Genomic DNA, 16,438 nt, shown 5'->3' on the forward strand with positions numbered 1-16,438 from the left:
GTCAACATTCAGTACTGAGAATCCAAACAGGCTAATGCCTAAATGGTTTTATGCAATCTACATGTATTTTGTTCTCTTGCCATGACAAATATCCTGGATATTTGCCTGAAATGAGAAATAGTTTTATGTAGATAGATAAGAAAGTACCATGTTCACATTACTTCTCATTTTAGATTAAAATACTCTTTAATATTATATTTTATAGAGTTACTGTCCTTTTGGAAAGTCCTGATTTTTATCTTCTTTATCATTCCAAGGAGAGTTCTCTCTCTCTCTTGTTCTTTATCATCATGGAGGATTCTCTTTTGTTTCTATATTTGGCAAAGATACATTAGCATAAGATTTAGAATACATTGAAATTACTTAATGTTAAATGAAATATATAGCACTATATTAGTTAGACATTATCAGGTAGGCTTCTGTAATAGAGACCAGAAATAAAAGTGGTGGTACATAAAAAAAAAATTTTTGGAGGAAGGCAGTCCACAAGAGTCACAGAGTGCCAACATGTCATCAAAGACCCAGGTACTCTCTGTATTCTGCTCCAAAATGTCCACTTGAGGTTGACTCAGAATTTCTGTGTTCCAGAAAGCAGGAAAGAGGAAGGTAAGAGAGTCAAAGGGGTGCTCCTCAGAGCCAGGTCGGGTCTCTTTAAGAGGCCTCACTGGAAGTTCCACACAGCATTTTTCATTCTTATATTAGTCACATGATAGCAACCAGCTAGCAAGGCAGATTAGGATAGCCTTTTATCTGAGATGATATGATGCTTTGACATCTTAAAATTTCCTATTTGTTAAAAAAAGCTAATATATTTCAAGGCTATATATTCCTATTCTAAAGTATCAGCTCACATCTTATCTAAATGTTACTACAGACTTAAACTCCCTGATGCATATTGCTGAACAAGCACTTACTGAATACTTAATTACAAGCTAAAATTAGTCATTGGCCATAGGGACTGATCAAAGATAAGTAACAGTTTATCCATCTCTCAAAACCTAAATTTGATGAAGAAGAAAGACATATAAACTCATATCACATAATGTGAAATATATTTAAGATGTGGTAGTTATACAAAGAAGGAAAACTGACTTGTGAGGTGGGGGTGGACTGGAAAAGGGACTGGAAAAGCTTCCCAAAGGAGATGAAATGTGATCAGGAATGAGAAAGTTGAGTCAGATTTAACTGCAAATCAAGGAAAGAATAACTCAGACAGAATAGGTTTCCAAAACCTTATTGAATATCCATTTATGTTTAATATGTAACGATAGTTTAATGCTTGAAGATATGACATGAATGCTTGGCCAGAAATCCAAGGATCTAGATCAGGATCATCAAACAACAACTCACTGCTAAATCTTATTTGTGGCATGGTTTTGATAAATAAAGTTTTATTGGAATACAGCCATACCCATTGTGTCATAAGCATATTGTTTATAACGGCTTTCACACAACAGCTGACTTCTGTAGTGGCAGCAGAGGCAAATGGTCTATAAAAGATTAAAATATTTATCATTTTTCCCTTTATAGAAAAAGTTTGCTGAATCCTGATGTAGACCTCAGACATTTGCACAGGTATAAAAAAATGATCTGATCATTTCAAAAATAAATTAACATGTAGGATGCCAAACCTTCCCAAAGTTCCTGGCTGCAACTACAAAGCAAAACGAGATGGAGGGTTAGAGGTGAATAAACACACTACCATCAAGGGATAAGTTTAATAAACTAGTTTAACATCTTGAAAGAAACAACCACCATTGTAGCCTATAAAAAAATATCAAATGTCCTAGATTTTACCTTCCTCACTTTTACATACCAGGCAATTGGGATGTTAGACATTAAAGACTGCCAAAATGGCAAACGTGGACCTTGTCCCCTTGTTAGAAGACCTATAAAACAGAAACAGAAATAGAGAAAAGGAAGTGATCTGTAAAATATGTGTTTCCATTTAGTACTCTTTTTTTCCCCTTAAAGTATCTGGTTTAGGGTTTAGTACCTTTGACCCGGATCAGTCCTTACCTTTTCCCAATGTTCCGAAGCATTGATGCACTTGACAAGATCAATACAACTTGAACAGAGAAGGGAGAATCAAGGAACTTATGTACCCAAAATAAGTTGATCAGCCCAAAAACATAAGAACAAATTCAGAGCACCCAGACATCAGTCAAACAGGGAAATTCTATTCCTTTGTAATTAACAATATAAATACATCTTTAGTCCCTGTCCCTGTCAGGTGACAAGATACAAACCAGAAATGTTTGGTTCTCTGTCTCTAGTGCAGGTTGGTTCTGATCAACTCTTAATAAACTGGATCATTGATCACCTGATCAACTGTTAATGGTCTGGTGATCATCAGTGATCACCAGCCAATCAGAAGTATTTGTTATTATAATGATAAATAGGTTGGAGTAGTAGAGAGAATATTGGATTGAGAAGCAAAGATGTTAACATTTAGTGAGTTTTATAACTAGAAAGAATCTTAAGAGTCATCTAGGCTAACCTTTAATTTTTTTTTGTGGAGGAAAACCAGGTCCAGATGAATAATATGATCCAGATATTAGTCTAGGCCCAATCTACTGAGGGACCTTAGAGATGAATTCTCAACTTTTCATGTAAAACTGCTTTTTTCATGTAAAACTCACATGAATCAAATAATCATGAGAAAAACCTCTGCATTACAGTATGCTAACAGCCCACATCTTAAACAAACAAACCCCACTAGTTTTAAGAAGGGTCTTTCTGATTTTTAGATTAAGGGTTCAGGATGTAACCTTTCAGATCTGGACTACTCTGTAATGTACAAAACGTTGCTTTGCATTTTTTTTTTTTTCATTTTAGTAGACAAGAACAGGGGAAGCAAGTCTTTAAAACAGACATGTCTGAGTCCAAATTGGAAAGTTTTACCAACTTACCAATTCTGTATCTTGGGTAAGATAAATTTCTCAAACTCCATGAGCCTCAAATTCTTCACTGGATAACTGGCAATATTAATGCCTACATTTGGTCATTGTTTTGAGGGTTATGATAAAGTATCTACAGACAAGCACCATATTCAGCACATAATAAATGCTGGAGAGATGGTGACTCACCATGTGTATTTTCTGTTTTTCCTTGCCTTCTTTGGCTGCATTTCTCCTTTGACATTGGCTTTTAAAAACATTTCATCTTTCTTCTCTCTCCCTCTGCCCCTTCTGCTCATGCTCTCTTACTCTCTCTCTCATAAATAAATAAATAAATAAATAAATAAATAAACAAACAAACAAACAAATCTTTAAAAAAATCTCACATTTCTGTTTGCACCACTTTATATAAAGTTACTACAAATTTGGTAAAACTCATTTTTAAAATTTTTATTTATAGACTAGGAATAATGATCAATGTTTATAAGGGACTTGGCAATAAAATTTGCTCTACTTTGATTATATTTGCATCTGCATGTGGCTTTGAAGTTAGCTGTTTGACTGAAGTGATCAGTTTAGTGTTTAAAAATGTTAACTTGATTTTCTTTTTTTTTCATTTTGAGGAATTTCCTTAATTCCTTATCTGTATTGAAGAAATTGACCAGTTTTGTCATAATGCAGACACAGCTCTAAGAATGGCATTTTACATTACTGATTGTATGCAAAAAATGTTTTTCTCTCTGTATCCAGTATGTTTCTAGGTCCCTCCTTGCCTCCAGTAGTTGCTGTGTGCTCAGGGTATGTAGAATCATTTCAGTATTGGCCCAAGTACATCATGGGGTAATTAGAGAAATAAATCTATTCTCCCCAACTCATTGTGTGTATTCAAGAGCCAAATGGAATTTTTTTTTTTGTAATCACCTAATGGCTTGAGATTATTCACACCACTGCTTATTTCCTAATTCCAACTGTTGACCCATGTGTCTTACTCTCTGTTTCTCTATTATTTAATAAAATATATCTGACCAGAAAGGAGAATCAAGGCAATATTTGTAAAATATTAATTAATTTGAAAAATGAAATTTCAAGGTTAAAAAACAATCAGATAAACTCTTTTCTTGTTTATTAAGATTTCTAAATGTATGGAGAGTTACTCAGTATTTTCAAGGGCAAGAGTAAGAAGCAAAAATTCACTCTAATACTAACAACCCAAAAGAAACTCTATGTTTAGACAAATAATTTACCTCCACAGTATATTGAACTAAGATTCTACTGAATGTCCCATCTCCATTTTGCCAGGGCAACTCATCTGCCTATGTTGTGCACACTGTACTACTGATTAGCATAAGTAGAACTAGTGACTGCAAGAATCGATGGTCAAGTGATGTCTTTTTCTTGCCATGAATCCCTCTCCTCTTTTTATCCTGATCTGAATTAATTTAGTTGATTTCCAGGGAAGACTAGAGGCTAGATCCCCATTACTTTCCTGTCAGAAGATAGAATTAAATCTGAGATGCCAAATTCTAGATTTTTTTGGCTCTATCTTGGTTTCTCTTATGTAATTCTCTCTGTCTCTGTATCTCTCTTTTTATTCTGGATCTACCCTACAGCTAGTGTTACCAGTGGACTATTTGGCCTTCTTTTGTTTTATAGAAGATCAACTCCAAGCGCGCTAAATTTTTCTAGCTTCTTTAGGACTCTGGGAGATAATAATACACTGATTATACCATAATGGCATCCTGATAGTGTGTGTGTGTGTGTGCGTGTGTGTGTGTGATATGCCTTTCTAAAGAAGGAGAAGACTAAATGATCAATAATTTTATTTCTGTAGATGATTTTTGATGACTGCTAATATCATCAGAATCAAAGTGGTTTACCAGGAAGGATCAGTCTGAAAAACATTGACTCCAAGCCTGGGAGTGAAAATGGGGAGAAAATTGTTAGTGACTTTGTTATGTGTATGTGTATGTTTTCACATGCCAGGCAAAAACCTCAGAAAAATCTGAGGGGAATGAAAAATTATGTCCAGGTTTAAAGTCTTGTTTTTAAAAGGTAAACAACACAAAGAAATTTCAGAAAGTGGTCATAAGGAATGACAATGGAACCAGTGAATTTGTATATAAACCCTCTTTGTGTTTAGTATGATTTGGCAGCAGGAGAGGATGAATATCTACATGTATTAGAAAAACAGAGCGTGCAAAGTATCCTGTATTTGGAAACACACACTTACGAAGAGTGACACAATTATTTATCAAAGGGAACACAGATTAAATATCATGGAAACTACCCTGATTTTGTAAAGTGGGTATTTGACACATGCCCTATGGGTCACTGGAAACTAGATATATAGACAAATTAGAAAGTCCATTACAGATAATAAATGATTCAAGGTGAGGATGACAATTTTTAAGTACCTAGATACTTGCCATAACTATTTGTGCTAACCTCCAAATACCTGTAATTTAAAGATTATGGGACACTTTTCAATGAAATTAAATGATTTCAATTGGTTAGGACTGTTATTTATCCACAATGAGTGGATTTTTCTTATCTTGATGCTAGGTTTTTTGGTTTATGATCCGTTAAAATAATGTGTGTATTGAAGATTGTAGGCTATCATCCAATTGTTTTCATTATTTATGACATGTCATTTGCCTCAGTTTTAAAATGATAGCACTTTGAAATGTGCCAGGCTTTCCGGCACAGGGTGTTGTTGTGTTTGGTTTTTTTTGTTTTTTTTTTGAAACCTATGAACTTTTTATTTCTAACAAATTCATAAAATCAAATAAATCAACAACTTGATTTCTACTACTCCAATTCAATTTAGTTAGGGACCCATGTAAATCAATTTATAATGAGTCAAGCAAGAGAATTTGAAGAAGAAAAAAAAGGAGTCTGGAAAACAAAGAAAACTATATCCAATAACAGATACTAAGGTGTAAATATGAACTATTACTTTGTTTTTAAGAGTCTGTCTTTCTCTGCTAGATTGTAAACCCCCTAAGGGCAGCAAGATCATTTACCCATTTTTTTAATGCCAGTTTCTAACACATAGGAGGCATTGAGTAAATGAGTAAAAGAAAAGGAGAGTTAGATATTTTGTCCATTGTTAAAAAATTTAATTTTTCCATAAAAGATAAGGTGAAGGAGAGTCTTCATGGTTTCCAAATATGTTTCTTCTAAATAGTTAAAAAAACATTTTTTAAAAACTCCCGTGGTATTAATTTGTGTCTGACAATTTAATGAATGAGCTCTTTAAAAGCAGGTTTCCCTAGGCTTAGAGGCAAGAAAGTAAGCATTGTTTCAAGTAAAGATGTATTTTCTGTGTATGTAATTTATCTTTTCTTTCTTTTTTAAGCTGAAAAAAAATCTTTTATTTCAGAATCTTACTTTTCTGAGTCACTTACAATGTTTTCTCAACCAATGTGGGCAAATAGTGCTGTTATATTAGGAATGCACTAAAAAAAGGGGGGGTTAATTTCTCTTATCTCTTCCAAACAGACTGTAATTAGAATTAGCCAGGGTTTTACTTAGTTTTGCAGGAGTTCTTGTGTATAGGCTTCATATCCTTAGTATAATTAACATTGTATCACTCCCATTAGTGTTTTTAAGCACTTAAATTGTGCCGTAATGGTCACAGCTAAAGTTGCCATTAAAGGGCAATTGCTGTTTATTATGCTCATAAAGTAGACACTTTACTACAGAAAATATACATATATACTAGGGTTCCATTTAGAAAGCAGGAATAGACAGTGCCATTAGTTATGGTACCCTTGGGCTGAAAGGGCTGTCTCAAATTGATCCTATTCTTATTCTATTCAGTAGGCAGTGGGGAAATCTAAAAGCAGATGACAGATCATTGCTTTTTTTTTTTTTTTAAGCAAAGTTTTGATTAGCTGAGTTTCCTTATAGACTCATAAAATGTTGGTGTTGGGAACAACCTACAAGATGATTGGGTCCAACCCTCTCATTTTACACATAACGAAATTGAGACAGGAGTTCAGGTGTCAATCTCAAGGTTATAGAAGCATTTAGTGGACCTAGGATTAGAAATCAGATCACAAGACTTGCAGTTCTCATGCCACTTCACCAGGCATTACTGAATTAATTTACCATTAGATTTTCTATTCTTTTGTTCCTGGCAAATGACTGACACCACTTTGATTAGATTTAGTTTCATTGACTAGCAAGGTGCATTGAGTTTCATTTACATGATACCTTTAGTTGATTTCAGAGTCAACCATGTCATGTAGGTATTAAAGAGGGTTTAGTTTTACATGTTTGCAGATTACACATGGTTTTGTTGTTGTTTTATTTCATTTTGTTTTTCAAGGTTCCTTTTATTGGAAACTGTAGAATTATCCTTCATGCCATTGGTCTTTGTTATCAAAAAGAGAACTCTACAAAATTTTAGTTTTTATACTAATCATATTATACATTTAGTTTGTTGTTTCTCTTCTGTAGGTTAATTTTCTCTCCCGAACCGTGGTGAGTGGGAGATATTTTATTCAGTTGAATTGTTGGGACTCAACACAACCATTTATAGGAGTAAACAATTATCACTGAAATGAGAACAATTTAGTGGTCTTGCATGATTAATGCCCTACATAAATTCTTTATGACATTGAATTGAAAGATGATGTTATGAATCTATAATGGGAAGTTAACAAAATGTGTCACCTTTTGATTAGTTTCTGAGGAGATAGGCCTTGCAATCAGTGATTTTGTAATGGTCAGGGCCCTATAAAACTACCATATTTGTTCCCTATAAATTAAAATTTAGAAGCCTTGATGATATATGTCCTTAGACCAGCTGGGGAAAAGTGCCTGAAAGAGGAGATTACTTAATATATTTTTTCCAATAGATTTCAGCTGTAAATGTGAGTTGTATTTTTCTCTTTCATGTCATCATTACTTCAGAAAGCCTAACAGCAATTATAAATTTCTCTTTTATAATTATTTATATTTGGGAAGAAAAACTTTTAAAAGTGCTATATTGCATGTAAATTCTGATAAAAGTCAGACTAATATAGATATATACTTAAATAACTATAAATATTTTCTGAAAAGGGGCACAGAATGGAATATAGAATCTGTCATGAAAATAAAAAATATATATCATAGATGCAAAGGATCTCATAGAACATCTTACCCAACTTTTACTTGTAGAGGAGGCATTAAAATTTCAAAAAAAAAAGGAAGCACAAGAAGTGTTTTAAGATGATATAGTTCGTTAGTTGCCACATTAGGAGTAATATCTGAGTATATTTTTTCCATTTTATCTTGTGGAGTTCTAATTTATTTTTTTTTCCATCCTCTTCTTAGTGACACAAACCAGGCATTCTTCATATTCACTTGTTAAATCAATACATGCTTTTTGAGTACCTACTATATGCCAGATACCACTGTTCTAGGCATTGGAAGAAAAGGAATGAATAAATGAGATTAAAATACCCACAATGCTGACATTTACATTTGGGAGGTAGAGATGGGGATGATTTATTAAAAAGTAAAATATATAGCATATTATATAATGATAAATATTATTTAGAAAATACAGCAGAAAAGAGAGATGGGTGGGTATTATAATTTTAAATAAGAGAGGGAAGAATTCACCAAGGCTTTAGTGAAGACAGTGAGGGAACAACACAGCTATCTTCAGAAGAGCATTTCCAGCAGAAGGAATCCAGTCTTTATGCAAGAGTGTGCCTGCTAAGTTTGGGAAATATTCTGTCTAGTGAAGAGTGAGAAAGAGAGAGGTGAGAGATGAAATGGGGGTGTGGAGAGTAGAATTTTAAAGCCTCCTAAACAACAAAAAGGACTTTAGCTTTTACTTTGAATGAGATAGGAATTAACTTATTTATTCTTAACTCATCCAACAAATATTTGGTGACTTCCTACTAGGCCCCAAGTATTGTTCAGATCGCTGGAAATATATTTGTAAACTCAAAACTTCAGCTTTGATTCTCAGATAAATGGGGTACCATTGGAGAGTTCTGAGCAAAGGAATCACCTACTATATTTACCTTTGACAGAAGCCTCGTGGGTGATGCTGTGCATGGGGTTGATTATGGGACAGATTAGCAGGGGATCACATTTTGAAGCAATTGCAATAACCTAACATTGTAGGGGCTTGGACCAGATAGGGGAATTGAAGGGAGTTGAAAGGTTCAGACACTGAATATTTTGAATATAGAGATAATAGATTCTTATGATGATTACCTGGCAGACATTCTATTATCTAGATTTCTCTCATGCCACATTTGGGCCACGGTTAGCTAAAAACACCATTCTAGGGTACTCTTTCTGCCCAAAAATGCACCACTCACATCTCTATCTTACTTTGCTCATAATGACCACTTCCCTGTGTTATGTCCTGCCTTTTTCTCCACTTTCCCATTATAACTTACTTCATGCTCAACCTCCATAGAGTTTGAAAATCAGAAAACCTTTTTTCCTCTCAAGTTACTTGGGTTTTACACATGAAAGTGATCTTTTGTTTGGGTACATGCAAAATCTTATTTTTAAAAATGAATCTCACTTTGACTTTTTTTCCTTAGGTTCTACCCACCTTGTCTTCAATAAAATGAATACATAAGCATCAAAGGGTAGAGAGCTTGGGGAAATGATAATTATTAAGACACAAAATATACAATAGGTATTAATTAAAAAAAAAATATTGTCCTGCTGCAGGAATAAAGATAGCAATAGGACTGGCATATGGTATTACTGTAAAGTACCTTCAATCTCCCTCTTTACCTTCATTCCCTTTAAGGACACTACCGTTCCTATCAGAAGAGTCTCCATTAGCCTGGCTTATATTCCCCACATCTATGCTCTACTCCTCCTTCATTATAGAAGCTTATAAATTCAGTTATGCTAGGATATAAATCATCATTAAAGTGTAAAGTTTTATGTCCCAATAGAATTTGGCTCTTTGCAGCAAATAAGGTCATGAAATGGGAATTCTGTTAAATACAATATAGGTTGTTTGTTTCTCGCCTCACCTTGGGCAAAACGAATTAGGTATGTATCAAGGGGTTCTTGAACTTGGGGCATTATAAAAGTGAAGAAAGAATCTATTGAGAATGAATGAAAGTATACTCTAAAATGAAAACTGTATTATTTTTACCACTCAATAACTGGACCAAATGCATGTACAGCATACCACAAATATTTTAGAGTAAGCTTCTGATAACATTTTTCACCTCCTTATCACTAAGGATCTGCAGATAAGGGACTTTGATCTGGTTTGAATTTCTCTTCTTTTAGATTCAGTGGATGCCTTTTGGTGTCCTCTGCTATTCATTCTTATCCCATTTGAAGCCAAATTCTTTAAAGGACATAAAAATGTTTTCCCAGTGTATTTTTCAATAGACTAATTTATAATATTTTAAAACATGACATAAAACTTACATCATGAAAAAAGTAAAACAGCTGCTTTATACCTTTTCTGATATTCTCCCTGTCTTTTGATTTTTGTTTTGTTTATGCCGTTTTGTTTTTGGTGTCGTAAGCACAAGCTTATACTGTCACCTGGTAGTCTTCAGTGGTTTAATGAAGTTGTTGCATCAGAGCTTTTAGAGCTATTTGTTGGGGGAAAAAAAACCCCACAAACTTTTGTCTTAATTTTTGGTTCTTCAAATGCTTATGGTTTCTTTTGATAATAAATATTAAAGCTACCACTCACTAAATGCATATTAACTCTGGAGTTTTACCCTCATTATTATCTTTAATTCTCCCAACTCCCATGGCAAGTTTGTTATAAGGTCCATTTTACAGATGAGGAAACTGAGGCTCAAAGAAGTTAAATAGTTTGCCTAAGGCCATGTATCTAGTAGGAGTCTGAGCAGAAGTTGGATGCATTCCTCTCCAACACTACAGTCTACGCTCTTAGCAAATAAGGAGTGCAGTTCTTGCTAACACACTGCTTCTCTTGGCCTCACTTACACCAGATATTGCTTTGTCTACATGTGGTGTCCTGTCCCACCACCCTCCCTCTCCCAGCTCAGCCTTTTATTTTGTTCTCTTCTCAGCAACAAGTCTCTTTGCCTCAGAGCTGAATGCCAAATTTATCATCTCTTCTTTTGGTGAAAAGGTCATTACCTGATTTTTTAATTAGTTGAAAATAAGTGATCAGAAAGCAGAACATTGCAACACAGATTAGCCATGCGACATCTATCTCTCCAGCAGCCTTGGGAACATTGAATTCTTTACCTAGCATGCTTACTTTTGTAGGCTGTTGTCTTCCTCAACCTTGGCTGCTATAACAAAACACCATAAACGGAGTGGCTCATCAACAACAGAAATGTATTTGTTCATAGTTCTGGAATCTAGAAGTCTGAGATCATGGTGTTAGTTGGCATGATCCGATTCTGGTGAGAACCCTCTTCTCGGTTGCAGGTCACAGACTTTCCCTTGTATCCGCACCAGAGGGAAAAGCTCTCTGGCCTCTTCTTACAAGGGCACTAATCCCATTCATGAGGGCTCATTCTGATGACCTAATTACCTCCCAAAGGTAATACGAATTCCAAACATCATCACATTGAGGATTAGATTTCAACATATGGTTTTTGGGGGAACACAAGTGTTCAGTCCATAATAGTTGCCCAAGCAAGCTAACCACCATCATATCGCCTAAGGGTGGGAAACCTGTAGTTTGTTTTAAATGTGGTTGTGATTGTCTATGCCTTCAACTGTCCCTAAGTATGATAAAAATTGCAAGAATTTGTCACTAAAGTTTTTTCAGTAACTTGTTAACTTCGTACCACTGATAGACAATTTGCCTTATAAGTAAAACGTACCGTCATGACCTTACCACTTTATATTCTCTGTCAGTAGTGACAGGTGATTTTCCTCTCCTCAAATTAGGCAACTATTCTAGCAACTTGAAGTAATTTTTGTAACATGATTGACATGTGGAAGAGTGATATATCTCTTTCACTAAAAAGATGCATATTATAAGTAACGGGCCTCTATGCACCTATAAAACCAAAGGAAAAAAAAAAAAAACTTCTATACTGATAACTCTGAGGAAGAAAGCCAGTAAAAATTATTCTTATTCCATCCCTATGGACATCATTAGAAGCTTTGAGAATAGTAGGGTCATTTTTTTAAATATTAGTTTCTTGCAAGAAAGACATAGTTGAAGTAACTTTTAAAATGCAACATATATTTGAGAAACTAAGAAGCTATTGAAAATTTTAGATATGAGTTGAGAGAAAATAATCCATTCTCTTCATCTGGAAGATATCCAGTCACTTTCATCTTGTTTTATATTAAACACTGTTTTAAAGAAATATTCAAATTCTACTAAAAGAGGATTTCATCAGAGGGAAGAATATTTAGTAATGAATTTCCATGCTTTCAAATTTATTCATGCCTTCAAATAAAATATTTTTTAAGGTATAAATCTCTTTAGACCATGCAGATGTCATAAAATTTAGACAAGAGTATAGAGAAATGCCAATTTGTTGGGATGTGGTGATTAGATACATGCATGACAGACAATGTGAATTCAAGGGGATGTTTTGTATTCTCTTTTATTTCTGTGAAGATAACTTTCCAACTCAGGATTAATGTGGTATTTGGAGTAAAAATAGGCTAAATTGTTCTTACGAAGTGCTCATCTTTTGAGGACCTGCAACAGGTATATAACTCCAGCAGTAAAACGTGTTCACAGCTCCTTCAAGAAAAATGCACATTATGTGAATACATTTTTTGCACTTAATAGTTTAAAAATACAAAAACATATTGGCATCCAGACATAAACATAAACAAAATTAATCCAAAGTGCTAAGAGGAGAAATCAAACACACACACACACACACACACACACACACCTACACACACCACCCATATTTATACACATGTGGGTGAGTGTATGTATGCAGAAAAGGAAGAGATTCTGGCTCACCTGTGTACAAAATCTCAAAAGAACAAAAATTTTCAATACTTGGTTTTTCCTCTCCCTTCTCTTTTCCACAGAGGCAATTTCTACAGTGTCCATTAAGATGATAACTTCTACAAAGAAGGTGTCTTTAAATTTTTCAATCCATAGTTATTTTTTTTTTCCTTTTCTAAATTCACATTAACATGCCACTCATTTAGTACTTTAATTGGTACAACTTTAAAATAGGCATCTATTCTCACAAACCACTGTTTACTATTTTCATTTCTCTTCTGAGATAGGGCATGTATAAAGCCTGTGTCACCCACGGAACTATGAACTTACTGGTGTGAAAACTGAACTCTTACCTTGTAATAGTCACATACATCCAGTAGGGTGCTAGGGTGTGGTTAATAAAAATACTGCATTGTTTTTCATTCATGGATAAGAGGCCACAAAATTCAAGACTAAATAAATCAAGTAACATTTTCACAGATTTCCCCCCCCACACTAAAATTTTTGAGTTGTATTACCCATCCTAAGTAGTAAAGTATAAAAGTTTAGATATTTAAACCTTTAGAATAACCTAGAATTATGATTCTGCTCCTTGTTCAAAGAATGTGAGGCAAATGAATTCTACTAGAAATAGCCTATGAAAAAAATGTCTAAATATAAAGAGACTAGTAGGTCAGACAGTAACAGGATTTGCCTATTCTCATCTTTCTTTACTGAGGTTTTTCTACTTTCATATGTCAGAAAGCTTATAGCATTAAAATTTAACCAACAAAAATTTTCTGACAGAGTTTCAGTTATCAGGCCAACGATCCAGAAGAGGGTAAGAGGATGCTGCATCTCAGTGAGAGAGGAGGAACATTTGGAGTTAAGGCATTCAAGGAAATGCCCAATTGTAATGAAAGCATCATGAAAAATTGAATATACCGGAGGAGATCCGTAGCCAGTTTTGGACCCTGCTGGGGAGCAGCTAGCCAAGATTTTTAATATAGATATTTCCCTTTTAAATGACTCTCTGAGAATGCAGCATAAGCTTTAATGGTACTTATTCACCTAAAACAGCATTCAGTAACAGAGTGAAGCATGCATTAGGAATCAAAACAAAATTTTTCAGAAGAGGTGTGACTCAAGTAGGATGTTGAAGGAGGGGAGAGTATGTATAAAGGGGGCCAAGAGAAATGGCTTCTGGATGTGGGGAGTGCGGGGAGAATGAAAGCTCACATGGTAACCTGATCAGAGTTGGGCCTTGGGAATGCATAAGAAATAGGATTATACAGTGAGGGTGGGGCTGGACTCAAGTGGAGAAGTTTGAACTGAATGCAATAGGTAAAGAGAATCATTTTATCTTTAAGAACCCAGCATCTGGACCTTACTTTGTTCTAGTCCTGTGATCATTTATAAATCTCAGACATCTTCCACTGAAGAAATACTAGGACATACAGAAAAACAAAATGAGAAAATTAAAAACCCCATAAACTTACCACCCTGACTGAACCACTTTTAATTCTTAAGATACATCCCTTTTATGTGAAACTTCCTGTCAAGAAAAGGTTAAACATTAAATTGGGAACTCGAAGCAAGTCTGTGCAGTGAACACCACCCTTTTCTTATCATTCTCCTTATTTGCTTTAAATTTTGAAATATAAAGAAGGACTATAGAATCTGCCATAACTGTTGGAAAACAAGAAAGTTTCATTATTTTTAGTATTTCTATCCATCTTCCCATTTAATTTAAAAATTATATGTTAAATCTCAGTCCTGTTCCTAGAACAGGGGTTGATTTAAGTTGTGGGACTCATTTCTTCAATAAATCATTACTAAATAACTAGCTACTATGTGTTACGCTAGATAAATAAGACATCCTGCCTTCAAAACACTCAAAATCTCCTCAAGTTACTTTCCATCTAAGATCCTTGTCAAATGTGTGTGGGAATTTATGACAGCTATGTTTTCTCTTGCTCTTACTAAAATGATAAGCATTTTCAAATCTTCTGATTCCCAGGTCAATTTTATTCTCAGTATCAATGCTCCAACTTCTGTAAAACACATAAATCCTTTAATTTGTTGAAGAGATAAGTGCTTTGTTTATTTCTGCAATTATTTCTCCCACTTGAACCACACACTATTCTTTCCGTACCAAGGAGGCCCTGTGAGAGAGGCCAGAGGTCCAGACCGGGCAGAGTCTGGCTCAGGAGAGCTCCCAGCCTTCGGAAGGCAAAAGGGAGGACGCAGGATTCTTGTTGGGTCCCACCCATGGTGTGCGTGCGGCCTGTAGGAAAGGCATTAGCCAACCTCGTAAAGGTGATTTTAGACTTGAATGCAAGTAGTTGGGATGATGTTAAGGGACTAGCACAATTTGGATTGGAAACTAGTGGCTTTATTTCTTTATATCACCAAGGGGTGGGTTTTCATTTTGTTTGTCATTACTTTCCTACCTTACTAATTTCCACAACTTTGTCCTCAATAGTCTCCAGTCTCCTTGAGTTACTTAATTTACTGCACACTAATGCCATGTCAGGAATGATTTTGCCACCTCTTTCTTGAGAAATTAAATTGAAATTTCTCAACTGGCCTTCTCTCCTCTAGCTCAGCATTTAGCTTCGCCAACTGATGTTTCTCTTCTTCCCTCTTCTCTATGGTGAACTGCCCGCTGAAGTGCCATGTCTCATCAGCTCCATCCATCTTCTCAAAGATCTCACTGGAGATTACTATTTCTCTCTTCTCTTTCTCTCTACCCTCATTTTCTTTTTTAGCCTATGAACGTGTTCAAGTCACTTATTATACTTCTATTTTAAAAAGTGAAATAAGGTCAATCTTGCTTGCATGCTAGGTCAATGCCAGGCTCACTGCTTTGGAATGTCTTGCCGAACCCAGTGATTTGGGAGTATATAATAGTGATAAGCAATTTTCTTATATAGAAATAGAATGGAAGTTTCTGTGCTGGTTTTCCCTCTGCATCCCTGTACCATGCCACAATACCCCTGTCTCCCTTAACCTATAAAGACAGTGAGTGAGTCTAAGCCCTGGGTTTCTCTTGCCAGGCTGTTTGCACTCTACAGCAGGTATGAAATTACAATAAAAAGATGCAACTACTCACTGGATCTTTTGACCTTATATACATACGTCTTTGCATTGCTGTTTACTGGTTGAATAGAAAGCCTAAGTCAAAGTAAACTAAGGCTAACTTCTAGCCTTTGTTCTCTCTCAGAGTGAGCCTGGATCAGCTCACCTTCTCACTGTATCTCCCTCAAGCAGCTTCCTCTCTTCTTTCCTTTCACTCCATGGGTCTTGAAAGGGCTGTCCACACTTACTGGGCCCTCTACTCTATTTAATACTATCTTTCTTCCCCCTTGCCTACTGATACTGTACTTGCTCAGATCACTAAAGTCTTCCAAACTGCCAAATTAAACAGCATTTTCAGTTCTCTTTATACTTCTTTCTAGCATTTGGAGCTGTTGACAGCTCCACAAATCATTAAATGTACACCTTCTGTGGCATCCATTTACCCCATTTTTCCTACTATATCTCCTCTCCTTTACTGTCTTCATTTTCTTTCCTTCCTCCTGAAACTCAGGATTTCATATTTGTTCTGATTAATTTCTCTCTTCACATTCTTCTTGGATGGTACCATCCATAA

The 16,438-nt window shown here is 35.1% G+C and overlaps 1 long non-coding RNA gene across 1 annotated transcript in view; it reads right to left on the bottom strand.

Moving 5' to 3' along the window:
• Positions 1–12,329: 12,329 nt before the first annotated feature.
• LOC118017329 overlaps positions 12,330–16,438 on the bottom strand; it is a 45,718-nt gene continuing 41,609 nt past the window's right edge. The window contains exon 5 of the long non-coding RNA XR_004681119.1: positions 12,330–12,585. This is a non-coding gene — a long non-coding RNA (uncharacterized LOC118017329). The remainder of the gene's footprint in view (positions 12,586–16,438) is intronic.

Source organism: Mirounga leonina, unplaced genomic scaffold (genome assembly GCF_011800145.1).
Source record: "Mirounga leonina isolate KUSES-001 unplaced genomic scaffold, KU_Mleo_1.0 Mir_169, whole genome shotgun sequence".
Classification (NCBI taxonomy): domain Eukaryota; kingdom Metazoa; phylum Chordata; class Mammalia; order Carnivora; family Phocidae; genus Mirounga; species Mirounga leonina.